This window comes from Tamandua tetradactyla, chromosome 26, assembly GCF_023851605.1.
Source record: "Tamandua tetradactyla isolate mTamTet1 chromosome 26, mTamTet1.pri, whole genome shotgun sequence".
Lineage (NCBI taxonomy): Eukaryota > Metazoa > Chordata > Mammalia > Pilosa > Myrmecophagidae > Tamandua > Tamandua tetradactyla.
The window spans coordinates 2,542,127-2,561,932 of NC_135352.1; the positions used below are offsets into that span (position 1 = coordinate 2,542,127).

Here is a 19,806-nt window from a genome sequence, read left to right on the forward strand (position 1 = left end):
TAAGGCTATCAAAAATAAACTACAGTTTTTGAAAAGGGAAGTTAAATACTTAGGCTACCCCATAAATGAAGGATAAAGGAAAATAAATCCAGAGAGAATTCAGGCCATAGTTGGATTGCCTCTTCCCTGGACAAAGAGGAAACGAAGAAAGTTCTTAGAATTGATGGAATACTGTAGCTTGTGGATAGATTCTTATGCCTCTTAAACTAAACAGTTATACCAAAAACTGATAGAGGAAGAGCCTAACAAATTGGAATGGGAGGAAGGGGAAGTAGAAGCCTTATAAGGGTTGGCCAGAATGTGCACTCAGCCATCGCTGGTGAAAATAATTTCTGTAGGACCACACAGAGCACCACTTCATTAAGCAAAATGAAGTCAAAATTTTAAGATAAGGGTTAGGGTACACTGAGTGGAAGAAAGAAGGAAAATGAGGAGGGTGGAAAATGACCAGCCAATGAGAAGGACTTCAGATACAAATAAACATTGATTCCCTCACCCTCTCACTATCCTTCTCCTTCTTACTCTTCTATTTTCTTTCTTGTGGCAGGAAAAAAACATTTAAAGAGACCATGTTCAAATATTTCCCAAATAAGATGAAATACATTGACTTAGATATATAAATATATATATACATATATATAAAGAAATTAAAGGCAGTTAGTTAAAATGAAGAGTCAAAGAATATAGACTCATTACATATAGGGAAATATGAATGATAGCTGTGTTATCAACAAAACCAATGGAAGATAGAAGACAGTAGAATATATTTAAAATCTGAAAAATTTTAAGACTAATTAAAATAAATAGAACTGTTATCCAAAAATTATTTATTGCGTAAAATAATTATGTAAAATAAATTGAAATAAAGGCACTTTCAGATAGGTAGCTGTTGAGAGTATTCATCAGTGGCCAACTTGTATTTAATATAATGCTAAAGGTTGTCCCTTAAGATGGAGGGAAATGATAACAGTCAGACACTTGTTTCTGCACAATGTAGAATAACAAATATGGGTGCAATATCAATCATTTTGTCTTATTTTTCTGTTAATCTCCTTAATGTACACCTGGATGCTTCATCTACCAAGTAAAAATAATAAAATTGTAAAAAATGGTTTACCTCATATATACAAATTAAAATACAATAATTAGAGTAATTCCAAGGGGATAAATGGCAGTATATTATTGAAAGTTGTTGAAAGTATTTTACATTTGAGAAGTGGAAAATGATACAAAGTCAATTTTTATAGTAATTCTAATACAGAATTTGATAGGTTAATAATGCATTTTGCAACCAAATGGCAATCACTAACAAAAAATTAAAATGAAATTTAGATATAAAATTAATCAAAAAATTAAAAAATCATTAAATTAAAAGCTATTCTACAAATAACAGCCACAGATAGGAAAATAATAACAGTGTAATGAACGGAAGAAAAATGTAAAATAAATAGCAAAATATAGATTTAAGCATAGCTTTAAAAATAATATTATAGGATATAATAAACATATAAATGCATTACACAAAAGTGCAGTAAAACTGTTCTATCAAAAGATATAGGTGATCAGATGATATGAAAGCAAGACAACCTTAGGATACTACAAAAGACAAATATTATATGTAAAGATATGCATGATATGAAAGAAAAGGAATGAAAAATGTTTCTTGCAAACTATAAGCATAAGGAAGTTGGAATGGATATATAAAAGAAACAAAACAAATTTTAAGGAAAGAAAATGTTTAACTGGATATAAAGAGGGGCATTTCAGAAAAAGGGATGTCAAATTTATCAGGGAACATAGATATTAAAAATGTCTATGCACCTAATAGCAGTATATCAGACGAATTAAGCTAAAATGGAGCAATCTAATGAAAGAAGCAGATAAATCAACAACTATATTATAATATTTTCATACTATTTTTTTTGGAATTTATACAAATTTAAACAAATCAACCATAATATAGAACATACTGACAAATCTATCAAGCATATTTTCTGGAATAATATTTATAGTATATTAATACCATCAAACTCAGAATACAGATTTTTTTCAACTGCCAAGCAACATTCATCTAGATTTAGCCTATACTAAGTTATAAAACCAAAATTGCCATATTTACAGGATTTGAACTTATGTAATGTGCAATCTCTGACTGAAGAGGAATTAAGTTAGAAATTAATAGCATCAGGATACCTAGAAATTCCCCTATGCTAGGAAATTTGAAACACATACACACGCACACACACACAAATGACAAGGAAGAAATGAAAAAAGAAGTTAGAAATATTTTTAACTAAATTACAATGAAAAATCCATATTTTAAAGTTGATGGGATGTAGCTAAAGTAGTACCAGGAGGAAAAATCTTAGGTTATCAAGCTTGTATTTAAAAAAGATAGATCTGATAGAAAAGTATTTATGTTTCCATTTTAAGAAGCTATAATAAAATAAACAAATTATATAAAGCAAGCAGGAAAAGGAAATACTTTATATAAGAAGATAAATCAGTGAAAGATTAAAGGAAAACCAAACATTTTGGAAATCAGAGCATGGTACTTTTAATTTTTAAAAAAATTAATAAGAATGGCAAGTCCCTAGGAAGAACAATCAAACTAAAGAGAAAATATAAAAATGAGCAATCATAGGAATGAATAAGAAGCTTCAACAACAGACATTAATAGAGTAAGTGTGTACATTATGAAAAATTGTATGCCAATAAATTTGACCACATAGACAAAATGAACAAATTAGTTTTAAAACAATGGAATGAAACTGACTCAAGAAGAAACAATATTAGTGTGTTTGCACTGGTATGTGAAATTATTTTCTTATCAAAGATCTCCATATAGTAAAAGCTAAATGTCCAAACAGTTGTAATGGCAAATTTTCAAGAAAAAATCCAATTAAAAATGCTCAGAAAGGGCGGGCCACGGTGGCTCAGTAGGTAAGAATGCTTGCCTGCCAAGCCCAAGGACCCGGGTTCGATTCCCGGTGCCTGCGCATGTAAAAAAAAAGAAAAGAAAACTGCTCAGAAAATAGAAAAGAAGCATACCACCCATCTCACTTCATGAGTCCAATATTATCCTGATACCAAAACTGTACAAGAACAATCCAAAAAAAGACATTTACAACTAGTATCCTCATAAGCATAGTCATTAAAATCTTCAGCAAGGCAGTGTGATGGTAGTGTAGTGGCAGAATTCTCACCTACCATGCTGGAGACCCGGGTTCATTTCCCTGTGCCTGACCATTAAAAAAAGAAAAACTTAAACAATACATTATCATGATGCTCCCCAAAATATATAGATATAATAACATAGTTTTATCATATGGTCTTTATCACAATAATGAAATGTTAGCCCAACACTCAAAAGTCAACGTAATTCAAACATCTATGTCAAATCATTTTCTACACAACTACAGAAGAAAATATTGACAAAATTAAAATATACTCCTGATCAATTTTCTTTGTGTGATAAGTATAGGAAGAAACTTCCACAATTTAATTTTAAAAAGTGTTTATGAAAACTGCACAGAAACATTTTTAATTGAAAAATATTAAAGTCTTTCCACTTATGCTAGGGAACAAAGCAAGAAATATGCTCTCATACCTTTCAAGTAGTTCTCAAAATATGATCTACAGGGAAATATGATCCCTATAGACCTTTAAGGCAGTCTCTGATGTTAACCTATTTTATATAAAGGTGTTATCAACTTGTCATCTCTAGTGACATTTGCACTAGTGGTGCAAGAGTAATGGGATGTAATATTAAATCTGGGAGATAGGACGTCTTTCCCCAGGAGGTAACCTACCCCTGGCAAATATTTCAGAAAGCCTCTCTTACCCCAAACCATGCCAGCCTAGCATTTCCTTCACCTCTATCATCTCCTTCACCCTCCATTACCTGCGCTCTTGTGATAACCTCCCATTACTCAGTCTCCATTCTTTGGCAAATGCATTCTTGTGAAAACCCCTTACACACTGGCCACCATCCAGTATTTACAACCCTGCATACCTAAGGCAGCATTTGAATTTTAAACTTAACCCATGGAAAGCTGCCAACTCCTAACTTAGCCCCCATTTCTGAAAACTAGCCAATAGACACCTGCCTAACCCTTGCTCCCAACTCATTAACCCTAAGCCTTAAAAACCCAATCCTGCACCACCTTGGTTTCTCTCTTTCCTGAAATGCTGCCCAGGTGGCTCCATTTATTCCTCAAATAAAACCTTTGCCTGAATTCCTTTATTCTTTACCTCCTTCATGTTGAGTTTGCCTTTCATGTAATACTGCTAAAACCTTAACACAAAGCAAGGCAGTACACCAAAATGTAGTAGTGATTGTATTCTTCATTGTAACACACCTGAATTAAAATAAGTTTACCTTTAACTTATGTTTAAAAGGACTAATTCTCTAGAAGACTTTGATATAGCAAGAGAAAATAAATTATTGTCTTAAGATTTGTGCATTTCATATGCAAATTTTTAAATGTTCTTTCCAGCAAAATGGAAAGTAAATGACACATAGAGATCTTTTACTGCATATGAAAGAATGACAATATCTAAATGAAAAGCACCTACAAGACTGTATAAGTTGAATGCTGAATTAAACTATTCTGTTTTGCTAATAAAACATTTCTACTCAGAAGAACTAGTAGGAAAAAACTGTAGTTATTCATAAATAGCTAATGGGTGGAAATGTTTTTGAAAGTGAATGATTCACATCTGCAGCTTCAAGAAAAACAACTGATAGTATTTGTTGTCATTGATAAATTGTCAGCTTTCAAATGAAAGTTAATATTTAAAAAAACATGTGTATGTCAACATGAACTTAAAAGATACACAATACATAAGTAATGTCTGATAATATAGATGATAAATGTTATTTTTTGGCATTTTATAATGAACTTTGTCAATATATGGAACAATTATATAACTCAGTATTTCCATTTGTATTGTGCCTCTCAAGTTCATGTCCTAAGAGACTGTACCTCAAGATGTGACTTTATTTGGACATATAGTCATTGCAGATATAATAAGTGAAAATGAAGTCATATTGGAGTAGAAATGAAGTTGGGAAAACTCTGAACACCACACAAGAAAGCACCAGAGTCTCTGAGAAATGAACAAGCTTTTTATTGCTGGAGCAGACTCAGAGGACTTCTGTCCAAAGTCTGAATCCCAAATATCATTTGTCTTCAGATTATATAGAACAGTAAGCAGAATGGGAGTTACTATGGGAACTTTCTTTTTTAAAAGAGAACCACACAATGGGAATGCTTTAATCATCACCTGCACAGATGAGTGGAAGTTACAGACAGAGTGCTACTATGAATGGTGCTTGGAACAGGGGTGAAAATGGCCCAGAACTCTGCCTCTGGTACAGGTGCTGGGTTTACAGGACTTATCACAGTAACCTCACCAGATCGCTCCTTCTCCTCCTCCTCCATGGCTGCCAGCACCTTCTGCATCTCCTCTGGGAAAGTCTGAGGCTGGTTTGGGAAACTTCTGCTGATTGAGACAATCATGTGTGCTCAGGACCTCTCACCTGAGGTCTCTGGGTGCTGAGCTGGCATGGAGGTAGCTAGGCCCAGGAGGGAAATGTGGCCACCTGTGTTATCTTCTTCAAAGTTGTTCAGGCAGTACATTTCATCCAGGTCAATGTCCAGGGCCTGGAAACCCTTCATGACCACACCAGGCCAGGGGTCCAAGATGCCCCTGAGGTGAGGCTGGGCCAACTGCTGCCAGTGGTGAAGGGTGGCAGGACCTTCCAGTGACTTCACAATCTGGAGTTTTTCAGGCAGGTAGGAGCAGCTGCTGAAGGACAAGCCAGAGAAGCTGGTGAGTTTGGAGAAGTGGTAATGTGTGCTGAGGGACATGACACTGTGGGTGTGAGGGAGCCGCTGAGTAGCTCACCCTTCTCCACCAGCTCTGGGAGCTCTGTTTCTGCTCCTCCTCAAAGAACCTCCTCTCGGAGAGGTAATTCTCTTGCTGGAAGGACAGTTGCCTCAGTGCCATCTCCAGGTCATGGGAGCCAGGGGTGCCAGGCATCCCCAGCTTCTTATTCTGGTCATCATTTCCAGGATCAGATGACTCTCTCTCCAGAATGAGGGTGTTGGTCTTGTTGAGCATGATGTTGCTGACATCACTCCTGTAGAAGCTGGACCTGGGGGTGCTGACACAGCTGGAGAGGAGGGAGTTCACGGCTGAGGACTGGTTGGAGCCAGGGATGTTCATGGGGAAAGAGGTCAGAGACCTCTGCTTGACCACTTGGTTGATGTTTCTTACAGTCTCAAAGACACGCTTCTGGTGAATGACATCTGGAGACTCAGGCTCTTCCAACTGTTGCTCCTTGTGCATCGTCCCCTCAATCTCTGCTGCCAAGGAGTCCATGGGGAACAGGCCCAGAGAGTGGTAGTGCCAGGATGTGGTACTGGGCACGGTTTTGTTCCAGAAGTTCAGGGGTGGTAGTATAAGCTCTAGCTCATAACTGATTTATTTTGTCTGGAATGCAAGCAAGAGTGCATGCCTGGCAGACACAGAAGATATTTTGTTTCACTACTTCTTTCACAAAGCAAATTTTTACACATTCTTGAGAGTATACCAATTCATAAAGCCATTTTAGCAAGGAAATGCTACAGGAGCAACACTTATGAACTACTTCATTCCCCCCTTTTGATACTATTATGCATCACATTTTATCCCATAGGTGTAGCAACATTTTTGTTTGTGGGTATGAATTCATATTTGTGATAGTTCAAGTGGTGCAGGCTACTGAGATGAAGTAGATGGGAGGAAGTTTTTTCTGTATACTAAGGCTTCTATTGTTTGACTTACACTTTTCAATAAGCAAGGGAGGAGGCAGGGTAGGATAAGACATAAACTAAGCAGTAATAAAACACTTGCTGTCAGATATTTGACCCCTCCAAAGGTTGAGAGTCACCACCCAAACAGATTTCTTGGGTCCCAGCCGTTCCAGGTCTGAACTGGGACATGAGCTAGGGTTCTCATGTGATTGGTGATTTCCTCTATTACCTTTCTTTGATCATCTAACCACAGGCAACATTTGGAAAGGTTGAACTTTCCACATACTCCTCCTTCCTTGCTAACAGGTAGTCAAGAGCCAATCGGTTTTGATAGATAGCTGTTCTAAACTTGATTTGTTGCTGTGCCAGCAGATTTAAAGCATGGACAGTTTCATTTGTGCAGGCCTACTACTATCTGGAGCTGAATGATGCAGTTTGGCAGGAGTTTGGAGTGGTGATCCTGAAGGGGCAAAGAATAGGGCAAAAAAAGATTAGGGACAAAAACAGCATTTTGCAACTTATATAGGAAAAGAGGAATTATCCAGATATGGGTGGTACCACTAAATTAAAGTAAAATTAGTCTTTGGAAAGAATCATAGGTGACCTACTTCAAGGAGAGCCAACACAGCCAAATGAAAAACAAACACAAAGATTTGGATAGGAAAATAAGGCCACAGATCCAGCAGGCTGGAATGCCCATGAAGCAATTCTTCAATCTTCAGCTGTGAATGGATCAGTTGGCCCTGAAGTGACTGAAGCAAGGCTTGGAGTGAGAAGATCTCCTCAGGCTTTGACTATGCATAGATCAGCCAGCTCCAGAGTAGCTAGGGCAGGGCAGGTGGGTTCTTTATGCAGGGTCAGACACAGTGGGTTTTCTGGGTTAGTCTGGCACTTCCAAGATGGGCTTGAGCCATTTCCAGGTTTCAACCAAGAGTGGTGGATCCAGGGGATAATCTCAGGAACCTTGACAGCTGTGGGAGTAGAAAGGAGGATCATATAGGGTCCTAACCAGGTGGGTGTTAATGCCTGATTCTTCCTATCATTTACCCAGAATAATGATCCTGAGGTAAAGAAGTACACAGGGGGTGTTAATTGTAGTGGGAATCTTTCATTTACCAAGGTGTGCAGCAGAGACAAGGCGGAGCTTAGACCCTGGAGTTGCTTTCTTAAGGTCAATTCTCCAAATTGTGCAATATTTCCTTAGAGTTCTTTTATCAGTAGTGGAGGCCATCTGAAAAAAATTTCAAAAGGGGAAAATATGGTTTGTTTTGTGGGACTGCATTTTACTCTTAACAAGGCTATATATAGGGAGAACTGAGTCCATTTTAGATTGGTTTGCTGACAGTTTCTTCAGATATGATTTCATGAGTGAAATGACATTGAATGAAATGAATAAATGAAATGCAGTTTATTTGCTCCACTTTTCCTGAACTCTGTGGCCTTTATGCTGTGTGGAGATTCTACTTTATGTGGAGGGTTTTGCAGAGATTTTGTATAATTCGGGCCACAAATGTTAGTCAATTGTCAGAGACCAGGAAGCTCAGCAGGCCAGACCATGGAATATTTCTTCGGAAAAGAACCGAACTACTTCCTGGGCTTTTCTGAGTGAGTCAGAATGGCTTCTACCCATTCTGAGGAGGTAGAGTCTCCTATTAGTAATTAGTGATATCCTCTTGCCCAGGGAAGCTCTCTACCTGGCTGTTGTCAAATGGCATTTGTCCTATGACTTGAATTCAGCCCTTGTAGGGGGTTGTTTCAAGCTCAAGTTACACATTTAGGTCAAACTGCTCAGAGGAGTTGATGCAGCTGAGGAATGTAAAAGTACTGTTGAAGAAACTGCTCCAGGCTGTTTTACCATAGTGAATATTTTCATGAACTTGTGAAACCCCTCCTGGACCCAGTGCTTCTAGAACTGCTAATCAATCATCTTTGAATTTCCATCATCCATTCAGTAGGAGAGTGCTGCCTTCTTGGTTCAGCCATGTTGCCTTGGCTCAGCCATGTATCTTCATTCTCAGAATATTTTGGCTCTAGGCCACTTATAAGTTCCAATAGAAGTGCTGTTATTAAGGAGGAGTGGATTCCCCTTAAGGCTGCTGCCTTGGCTTCTTTATTGGGCAGATGGTTACTTCACTGTTCTTTTTCCTGACTGATGCCCAGGGCAGTGGATGATAGTGACCTTTGCAGGTGCCCATATTGTTTCCAGGTGGGCCAGGATTTCTGGGCCATGCTTCATTTGCTTTCCCTTAGCATTGATCAGTCCTCTTTCTTTGTATATAGGGCCCCATGCACCTAAGAGTATTGAAAGCATACCTTGAGTCAGAGTGGATGTTGACAATGGAATTTGATCCTAGCAGCAGGGCTCTAGTGACCACTGTGAGTTCTGTTTTTTGAGCCAATGTGCCTACCAGGAGGGGCCCAGATTCTATGATTGAATGCAGGGTTACTACTTCATAGCCCACTTTCTGCATTCTATTGTGGATAAAACTGCTGTCATTCATGAAGAACTCTATGTCATGGTGGAAGAATGGCTGGTCCTTTAGGTCTGGTCTGCTGGAGAACAATTCTTCCAGTGTTTCTATACATTCACCCTTGGGTAGGCCTTCTCCCATCAGTATGAGGGTAGCCACGTTTAGGTTACATAAGGCCTCCACTTGAATGTTTGGGTTGTCACATACGAGGGCCTGATACTTCAGTAGCCAGGAAGTGGAGAGCCAATGATGTCTTTTTTACTAGAGAACTGACTTGATTTGGTGTGGGATGCAAAGGGTTAGTTGTTGGCTCAAGGTTAACTTTTCAGCATCATGGGTTAGAATGACAGTGGTGGCTATAACCCACAGACAGGGAGGTCATACTTTGGCTACTGAGTCCAACTGCTTTGACAAATAAGCTACCGGGTGATCCCAAGAACGTAGTTTTTGGACAAGGATCCCTGTAGCTGCTCCCTGTCATTCATGAAAGTACAGGGTGAATAGTTTGTCAACGTCTGGGAGGTCCAAGGCTGGGGCTTGGGTGAGTTCCTTCTTTAGAATTTCAAAGACTTTTTATTGTTCAGTTCCCTAGGGCAGGGTTGAATTTTCAGCTTCTTGCATAACCTCATACAACAGCTAACCAACTGCAGCAAAGTTAGGGATTCAGATATGGCAGAATCTTGTGGATCCTAGGAACTCAAGGCCTTGCCACCAAGATGTGGGTGTAGTTATCTGACAAACAGCCTGTTTCCTTTCAACTCCCAGGTGCCAAATGCCTTGGGCAATGTGAAATCTGAAGATTTTTTTTGCAAATTTGAACCTATTTCCTAGAGGCCTTATAGCCTCTTTGATTCAGGTGGGCCAGGAATGACTTCATATCTTCTAGACAGTCTTGTGAGGTTGTTGTGGCCAAGAGTAGATCATCCACATATTGGAGAAAAAAAAACTAGACTTTTTGTCATGAAATTCTTGCAAGTCTTTCCCTAGGGTTTGGCTAAGGTTGGTGGGAGAATTCTTGAACTCTTGAGGCAGGCACATTCAAGGTGAATTATTTTCTTCCAGTGCACATATTCTCCCATTCAAAGGTAAAAATGGGTTGACTGATTGGTGCCAGACAAATGCAGAAGAAAGTGACTTTAAGGTCAAGGCAGGAGAAAAATGGTGCTGTCGCAGGAATTAAACTCAAGAGTGTATTTGGGCTTATCATTATGGGATGTAAGGTAACAGTCACTTTATTGGTGGCCCACAAGTCTTGAACACAGCAGTAACCATCAGTACCAGGTTTTTGTACTGGTAGCAGAGGAGTGTTCCACAGGTACTGATGCTCCCATAGTATACTTTGAACAAGTAAGTGATTGATGTGAGCCTGAATTCCCACTTGGGTTTCTCAAGGGACTGGATGTTGCTTAAGATGCACTTGGCCAAATCCCAGGTGGATTTCCATTAGGACCAGAGGGGCATTCATTGCTAGCTCTGGTGCATTCTTTTCTGCCCAAACTGAAGGAAGAACTCCCGGCACCTGTGGGTGGCTAGACCAGTTTTGGTGTTCTTTGGCAAGAAAGAGGCACTACTCTTCTGTCTGGGGGGTTGTCAGAGTCACCAAGAGTTTTTTCTCTGGGTCCTCTAGTGTCAGCAGACATTCCTCTTCTACATAGAAACTTATTTGGGCCTGGAGTTTTGTCAGGAGATCTTGACCCAGAAGGAGTACCAAGCAATTAGGGAGGTAAAGGAATTGATGAGAAACTTCATGGGCTCCTAACAGATACTTATGGGTTGTTAAGAAAGAATGTAGAGCTGACACCAGTGGCTCCAACAATGGTGGCTTGCCTATTAGTTTTTGGCCCAATTTGTTGTGTAAAAACAAAATGTTCTGCACCTCTGTCTCCCATAAAGTCTATCTTTTGGCCCCCTATTGTGGGCTTGCCAGGGCTGAGTCTGAAGGGGCCTAGTTTGTTTCTGTTTGAGATGTCTTCAAGGACCTATGACATCAGCAGCTCTGAGTTCTCCACAGCTCTGGGTTCTCCATATTCTGCTTTCCAGTGTCCCTCTTCCCTATAGTAAGCACACTGGTTTCTTCCCAATGGAGATCAGCTCTGGCTTTCTTGAGATGACCCCAGAAAGTGGGTATTTTATCTCATGATCCTGGTCATTTGAAGGTTCCAGGTTTTTAGAATGGAGGCTTCCTGGTTCCTGGGTGAGTGCTGAAGCTAGCAGATCTGCTTTTTTCTTTTGTTAGTGGTCTTCATCTCTCCATGCCTCCTGGTCTCAGTTCATGTAGACTTTGGTAGCTACCTCAAGGAGCTTGGATATATTTCTTCCAGAAAGCCCTTCTAATTTTTGTGGTTTTCTCCAAATGTTGGGTTGGGCTTGCCTGATGAATGCATAGTTAACAAGCCTTTGGTTTTCTGGTGCCTCAGGGTCAAAAGGAGTGTACAGTTTAAAGGCTTCACAGAGGCACTTGTGGAACTGGCTAATCTGACTTTTGCAGAACTTCAGTGGTTTTGGAGATATTGTTTTTCTGGCCCCCTTTTTTATGCTTTGAATGAGCATATCTTAGTAGAGGTTTAAGCTGTTTCTGCAAGCTTTGGTGTTCAGGTCCCACCACAAGTTGGCAACCGGGAAGGAGTTTTGAGCAGCCATTGTCCTTTTAGGAGCATTTTCTTCTAACCTCTTCAAGGTGGCTTTTGAAAGCCATCTGTGCTTTTCTGTGTTGAAGAAGATGATACAGAGACGATGGCAATCTTGCCATGTTGATCTATGGGTCTGTATAATTGACTACAGTAGGTTAATCATAGCCTGGGGCTTCTCAGTGTAGGGAGAAAGTGTGGTTTTTCCAGTTTATGAGGTCAGTGGTTGAAAAAAGGCTGATAGATAAATATTGGTTGACCTCCTTGCACCTGGCCAGGTGGATCATAGTAAACTTGTCCTATGGTTTCTTACAGGGGCAGTTGCAGAGACCCTGATGCACCACAGGTTTTTCCAGCTCAAGATCGAAGGTTCCAGGTCTACAGGACTTCTGGAGGGGATTCAGGTGAACTGGCACCAGGAGAGATGGGAGGTAATTGCAGAGAGCTGGGTGGAGACCCTGATGAGATGGAGTTCTCAGTAGAGGGTGTCAGGGGAACTGACAGTGCCTCAAGAACCATAGCCAGTGCTTGAGGTGGGGGTCAGGGGGCTGGAGCAAGTAAGGTGGGTGTAATGGATCTTCCTCTGAAGCCAGGAAGACTGGAGGTTTTTCTGTGTTTGAAGACTTAAAGAGGCAGGAGTAAAGAGCCTCTGTTGGCTGTGGAGGGGGGGGGAGCTCTCTTGTCCCTTAATCTAGGTGGTGGGTTTTTTTTATGTCAGTGGTGGAGAGCTTTTTGGGGTTTGAAGTTTAGTGGTAGCTTGGGCTAATTGCTTTGTGGCAACTGCTCCAGGGAGTGGAATGCCCAAGTTGGCATGGGCTACCAGGACTTCTGCATGGCTTTCAATGCAAACTTTTAGCCATGGTGATGAATTTCAAACAATTTGGAACCAGAAGTCAATGTACAGAAACTGGTCAGGATGGCCAGACTGATCTGTGACAACTTGCCAGGTGACTTGGATCATTTGGGGGTAAAACAGACCCTCAGATGGCCATCCAACTTAAAAAGTGGGCCAGTCCAATTGGCAAAATTTGGGCAACTCTTGGTGCTTAAGCTTCACTACATAGTCTCCAGTAAATCCTTTCTCGAAATTCTTAAAGTGGCAAACTAAGGGGGGTTTGCTTTCAGTACCACCCATAGTGATCTTCCTGGGGCACCAGAGAACAAACAAACAAATAAACAAGATGACAATCACCTCATCCATCTTTGACCACTTCCCTCACAGAATTCAGGGTCCTCTTGGCATAAGGCAGGTTGGTATAAACACCCAACTCAGACTCTCAATTGAGAGCACCACCTTGCAAGCCATATAAGGACCCATGGAACTGCAGATTGGGACATACACTTCACTTCATGAGTGACATGGCACCAAAGCCCATGGACAGAGCCATGTCTTATTCACATGCTTTCACACGCCAGGCACTCAACAATGCAACAAGTTATGTTGCCTCCCCAAATCAGAGTGTATCTAACTACCAATGGTTTACCCTTCATCTTCTCCAAAGGGTACTGAGCCCAGTTTGGGAGGTGATCAATCTCTTCTGCCTGAAAGTCAGGACCTGTCAGTCCCTATACTTCATCAAATGGTCATTCTTACCAGTCAGATGGGCAGAGCTTCAGTTCAGTTCTCAGGGCTGTTGAGGTCCCTCCTGAATTTGGGGAAGATGGTGTCCTGTTCCAATCAGATGAATCTGAACCAGAAGAAAAGTTTCTGTGGGTGCCTGAGGATGATTGAGATAAGTCAATCTCCGGAGACAGGGAAGGGACACAGGTGTGTCTCTTCCTTGGATTGCAGAGATTCCTAGCCAATGTACCAGAAATTAAGTAAGGTAAACTCCAAACACCACACAAGAAAATGCCAGAACCTTTGAGACGTGGACAAACCTTTTTTGCCACAGCAGACTCAAAGGACTCCTGTCCAAAGTCTGAGCCCTGAACATCCTTTGTCTCCAGATTATATAGGCTAGCAAGCAGGAATTACAGAAGCAAAACTTGCATGGCAGGAGTTACCATGGGAATGGGCAAGGGCAATGCTATAAGTTCTGGCCCTTAGCTGATTTCTTTTGTCTGAAACACAGGCAGTCCTGGACATGCCTGGGCATACCTGAACAGGACTAAAGCAGAAGCAGCAATTTGTTTCGCTTTTGTTTAGAAAGCATGCTTTTTACATGTTTTTGAGAATACATCGATTTTTAAAGTCATTTTAGTATGGAAATACAGCACCAATACTGGGATTAAAATCATGAACTACATCAATATGTCATATAAAATACTTGTGCATCTTAGCATCTCAGTTCTAACACAGTGGAACAATCAAATGTCCATCATTCAATTAATGAATTAATTCATTACATACTTTAAAGGACTATTACTTAGCAATAAAAACAAATGAACTTACATTCAACATGAATGCTTTATAAAAACAATATGAGTGAAAAATGACAGACACAAAATAATGTATTGCATGATTCCATTTATATATGTCCTATATCAGACTAAACTTACCTGTGAAATAGAAATCAAGTCTTTCTTTTCCTAGATCCATGAAGTGAGGATTGATTGCAAATGTGAATGAGAGATGTTTCCTAGATGATAGTGATGTTTGCTATCTTGAATGGGGTAGTGGTAACATTGATTATATGCATTAGGTACATGTGTAAATATACCTATATGTGACATATAGCATATATATGTCAATACTTATTGACTGTACATGTAAAATGAGTGCTTTAAATTTTTTATAAGTTTCATCTCAATAAAATTACACTTCAAATTTGGCATAGTCAATTTAATTCAACTCTTGTAACTGGTCTGTGGGTGCTGAATAATTTGCACTTGTGAGATTTCTTCCATATGTAAAACATGGTCTTGGAATGGAATGGAATCGAATCGAATAGAATATGTCAAAATCTTGTTGAGTTGGTATTATGTAATAATAGCTGAAACAACTTTGTCTATTTAAAGTTTCAATACCTGCAAGATATTTTATCCATGATTGTATTTATCTTTTAAATAATTGCTGAAAATAAAATGGACATTTTGTATAGAAACATGGTGCATTACTAAACATCATCAAGTGTTCTTCATTACATTCTCTATTAGAGAATATCAATTTGCAATGACAAACATTCAGAAAACTAAGGTACGTCACCTTCCATTTGACTATTATACTCCCTGACTTTCATTCCAATTGACAAAGATGTTAAAGAGCTTAACCATTTAAAGTATTAACACTGCACTTTTTTGATAAATGTTGAAAGGCTCAGAAGGTGACAAGGTTTCCAGACTCTTCAAAGCTCAAACAGGCATTAGTGGAAAGGTTAGAAAGAAATCAGTATTAACTTGGAGTCTCTGAATATATCTGTTTTCTACAAGAACCAGATTTTCTTGCGTTATATTTTCTTCAACATTGTTTCTGAGCTTCCCATTTTTAATCTCCTCACTCAGGAAGGTGGATACCATGCAAGAGTGTAAAAGCTTGTTAAATCACTTTCTTCTTGATACTCTACAAGATCCAAAGAAAAGATTCAGGGTCTTTTTCACCTCTATTAACAATTCCCAGAGATTGTGCAGTGTGGAAGCTTTTTCATTAAGAAAAAGACAGAGCAGAAAAGGCTTCCTTCATAATTAAGCTTTACGATGCATAAACAATCTGCAATATATAATTAGCTATTTCATGCTTAAATTTTTTTTTTTTTTTTTTAAGGAAAGACAGAGAGAAGGAAGGAAGGATAGAAGGAAGGAAGGAAGGAAGAAAGGGAAACATTTTTAAACATTTTCTTGTTTTATTGTATTCTGTTTCTCCGTTTTTGTTACATGGGCTGGGGCCGGGAATCGAACCGAGGTCCTCCGGCATAGCAGGCAAGCACTTTGCCCGCTGAGCCACCGCGGCCCGCCCATGCTTAAATTTTTATTGCATCTATCTCATTAAGCATATAATTACTGTTATTTCACATTTTTGTTCTTCACATATTTTGTCCTATTTTCATGTTCAATTTATTTCCAAAAATAGCAATTTAAATTAAACTTAAATTAAAATCAGTTTTCCTAAATCTGCAAGTTTCTACCACCCTAAATCAAATATTTAAATATGTCCCTACTGATATAAATAAATAATTAAGTATGTAAATAAGTGAAGGAGTAAGGGCAGATCTTCCTTGAAAAGTGGTTGCAATTAATCAATGTAAAAGGAATGATTTAAGTAGAAAGTCATCATTAGAATATCATGATAATAATCACTGTAGGTAAGATCTTCTGAAGAACAGACATAGTATTTACAAATTCTCAAAGAATCTCCCACAAGATATCTCTTCATTGCAAAGGGAGAAGTACCAACTTTACAAGGCAGAAAACTGGCAAACAATACCTTAAGCAAGTGTCCAATGTTTACGCCAGCAGCAAGATATATGGACATTGTGTATCCCCTGTTGTGTGACCTTAGAGGGGCACATAATTATCAGATTAATTGAAATTGATGGTCATTGGACAAAATAACTCAGCAGAATTCTTCAGATGTGTAAAGGTTACTCCCTATTCTCCTCTGTCACAATACAAGGAGAATAGGGAGCATGAACAAATGCTTTATGGAATCCTGAATTTGATCCTAGAAGAGCAAAAGCAAGCAAACAGAAAATACATTACTGAAAAAGAAAAACTGGCAAAATCATATAATGTTAATGGTCTTGCAGAATTATTAATTTCTTAATTTTGATAATTGTACCAAAGTTAGACAAGATGTTAGTTATTAGGAAAAGTCGGGTGAAGCATATATGAGAGTATTGAGTGTTGTTTACATACTTTTTGTAAATCTAGAACAATTTAAAATAAAAAGTGAGAAACAAAACTATTTTCTTTTAGGTTATTTATTCTCTATTGAACTTGAAGGGAAACTTAAATTATCAGCAATATAGTGGCAATCAGATATTACATTTTCAGTCTGTAATATGACAATAAAGAACATATTTATTTAGTACTTGGATCAGAATCTAACTACAATAATAAGACAGGGCACTTCTTGGTCTCAGATGACAATATTTCCTTTGATCCAACCTTATCACTTCTGCTACCCAACTTTGCATTATCATTAAATGTAATATGTTATAAGTATTTTATTTACACAAATATAAATGATTACAGGATACTTTAAAATTTATTAATTTGAACATGAGTCACCATGGTAATTTTGATGCACCTTATACTCATTAAAATCAGTTCTGTCTCTATGGAAAGTGTTTTAACTTGGTGTGAAGAGTAAATTTACTGTCCAAGTAATAAGTTAAATGGCTAAAATAGAAGGAGAATGAATGTATTCCCCAGCAAGCAAGAAGGAGAAAGAATGGAGGCAAATGGAAGGGAAGGGGGATAAAAACTGAATTTAAAGAAGGAATTAACATTAAGTAGTGACTTATGTGTGAATTATTATGGTAAGGACATTACATTGATGAACTCATTTCTTTCTCCCAAAGTCTATGTGGTTGGTTTATTCCAATTCTGTACATGAAGAAACTGAGATATAGAGATGTTAAGCAAATAGCCAGGGTCAACTGGCTATTAGGTATCTGAATTTGAATTCACTGACACTCATTTAAGAACTTTCAATCTTAGGCAATACTTTAAAATAGAAAGCAATATAACTAAACAACTTACTAGGCCATTGCTTCTCAATCAGTCATTGGTAATTTGGGGAGAAATTGAGCTAAAACATGGGATATGAGAAGGATTTTTTTTCTGAAAGGGCAGACTCCAGGAATCAAACCTGGGTCTCTGGCAACTTCTGCCACTGAGCCACAATTGCACCACCCATGAGAAGGATTTTTTGAGATATAAAAGGTGTGTTTCTGTTTCCATTAGGTAAGGGATAATTTGAAAAACATCAGTAGTTAATGATGATTTTGGTATTTAAATATCTTGATTTTAATATTGTTTAATGAGATTTTGACCTTTAATCTTTCTCATCCCTAGAATTGTTTGAGTTCATGTATTTTCAATAGTGATTCCCAGGAAAGATCTGATTAAATTTTCTTGTACTGTTTGAAGATTAAATAGTATTTATTTCAGAACCTCTGCTAAATAATGATATTTACTCATAGAGAAGATATTCTTGTCATTATTAATACAATCTCAGCGAGTTCTTGCACTTAATTACCATGATTTTGTCCTTGGGTTTTTTGGGAAGATTTGAACTAACTGAAAAAAAATGTGGTATGTAAGTAATTGAAAATATTTTACAAAAGTTTATATTCTAGGAAAAAGGGACAACCTTAATTTAACCCATTTTGAACTTTGTTATATATTACTAGATTGCAATGTCTTTCAGCATCAGTAATTATAATATACCTAAATTAGTTTTACAACCATCCTTGCACAAATATAGTGTTACAAATTGATTATGATTTCACATGGATTGTTCTTACATGAAGATTAGCAAGGCCCAATTCAACATGTATGATTATCTAGCAAATGACAGGCTCTTTACATAATGTGGTGGCTTAAAATTTTTATGTACCCCAGAAAAGTAATATTACTCTAATCTTGATCCAATATTGTAGGATGGAGATTTTGATTAGATTGTTTTCATGACAAAGTGACACACCCAATTGTGGGTGTAACCTTTAGATTAGATGGAGATGTGACTCCACCCATTCAAGGTAGGCCTTGATTAGTTAACTGGAGTCCTTAAAGAGCTTGTGGGGAGGGAAACATGTCAGAGGCAACAGAGGTGATGACGTTTGGAAATGCTAAGCAAGCCAATATCTAGGGAGAGCCAAGGGAAGCCAGGAGAAGAAATACAAGTTTACCCCCAGAGAAGCTAAGAAATGACCAGCATGTGTCAACCATCTGCCTTCCCATGGGACAAAGGAAACATGGGTGCCAATTAACATTTCTTCAGAGGCAAGATATCATTGTCTAGGTGCATTGGACATTTTTATGGGCCTTACAACTGTAAACTTGTAATATAATAAATCCCTTTTTAAAAGCCAATCCATTTATGGAATTCTTCATTCTGACAGATTTAGTAAGCTAAAACAAATAATGATAAAGATAATGATGAATTTAGACTCTACTGACAAAATTATCAATTTAGTAAGGAGAGTCAGTCATGGACTCTACCCACAAAATTCATGGAAAATCACAAGGAATTAAACAATTCTGAATTCTTCAAAAGGGATATCTAAAAGAAAAGGTGAATTTATGGCTGAACTATTCTGTTATGATAGAAAGCTTATTTATTTAAGGTTGATTAATTCCTCATTTGCTTTTCTTTTTAGTAAAGATTCAGAGGATTCCAAAGGAATTTAGATTGATGAGTCTACAAGTAATACAAAGATATTTGTTCATATATAATCCATATACCAAGAAGGATAATACCATGATTAAGAACATGGATTTTTATCCAATCCAGATCCAGATTGAGTGATTTCAATGTAGGATTAAATATTAATAACTTGGAATCATTATTACCTGCTTCTAATTTAATTGCTACCTTCCAGAGGATACAGCAATATCCACATATTCAAGAATCCCATTTCCCCCATGTTTTGGGGCTAGAATTAATCAATAACATAGTTTGAAGGAGTAAATTAAGTACAAAAACCAGGGTTTCTCTCTACTAGATATTAGAGTCAGACATGTGGATGGATATAAGTTTAATAAAGCATCCCAGGAAACTTTTGAGAACCATCAGGTTCATGTTTACTATGATAGTTGGTGGGTATTCCTTGGAACTCTTAGATTACTATAGCTACCCACCAAAATCTTAAGAGCCAATTTCAGAGCTTCCTGTGGGTTCTCTCATTTTTTGCTTCTTCCAACTCCTCTAACATTTTAAAATCTTAATTCCTGGATATATAGAACGTTTTTTTCCAAGATGAATCCTAATTGGTGAAACTCACAAAAATGAGGTGCTGT

The 19,806-nt window shown here is 38.1% G+C and overlaps 1 long non-coding RNA gene and 1 pseudogene across 1 annotated transcript in view; both read right to left on the reverse strand.

Annotated features, from left to right (window-relative positions):
* Nucleotides 1–4,737: 4,737 nt before the first annotated feature.
* Nucleotides 4,738–6,492, reverse strand: LOC143669603 (trafficking kinesin-binding protein 1 pseudogene; annotated as a pseudogene).
* A 1,292-nt stretch (nucleotides 6,493–7,784) lies between these two features.
* LOC143669778 (uncharacterized) overlaps nucleotides 7,785–19,806 on the reverse strand; it is a 57,622-nt gene continuing 45,600 nt past the window's right edge. Inside the window, exons 4-5 of the long non-coding RNA XR_013169054.1 lie at nucleotides 13,496–13,589; nucleotides 7,785–8,034 (exon numbers count right to left, since the gene is read on the reverse strand). This is a non-coding gene — a long non-coding RNA (uncharacterized LOC143669778). The remainder of the gene's footprint in view (nucleotides 8,035–13,495; nucleotides 13,590–19,806) is intronic.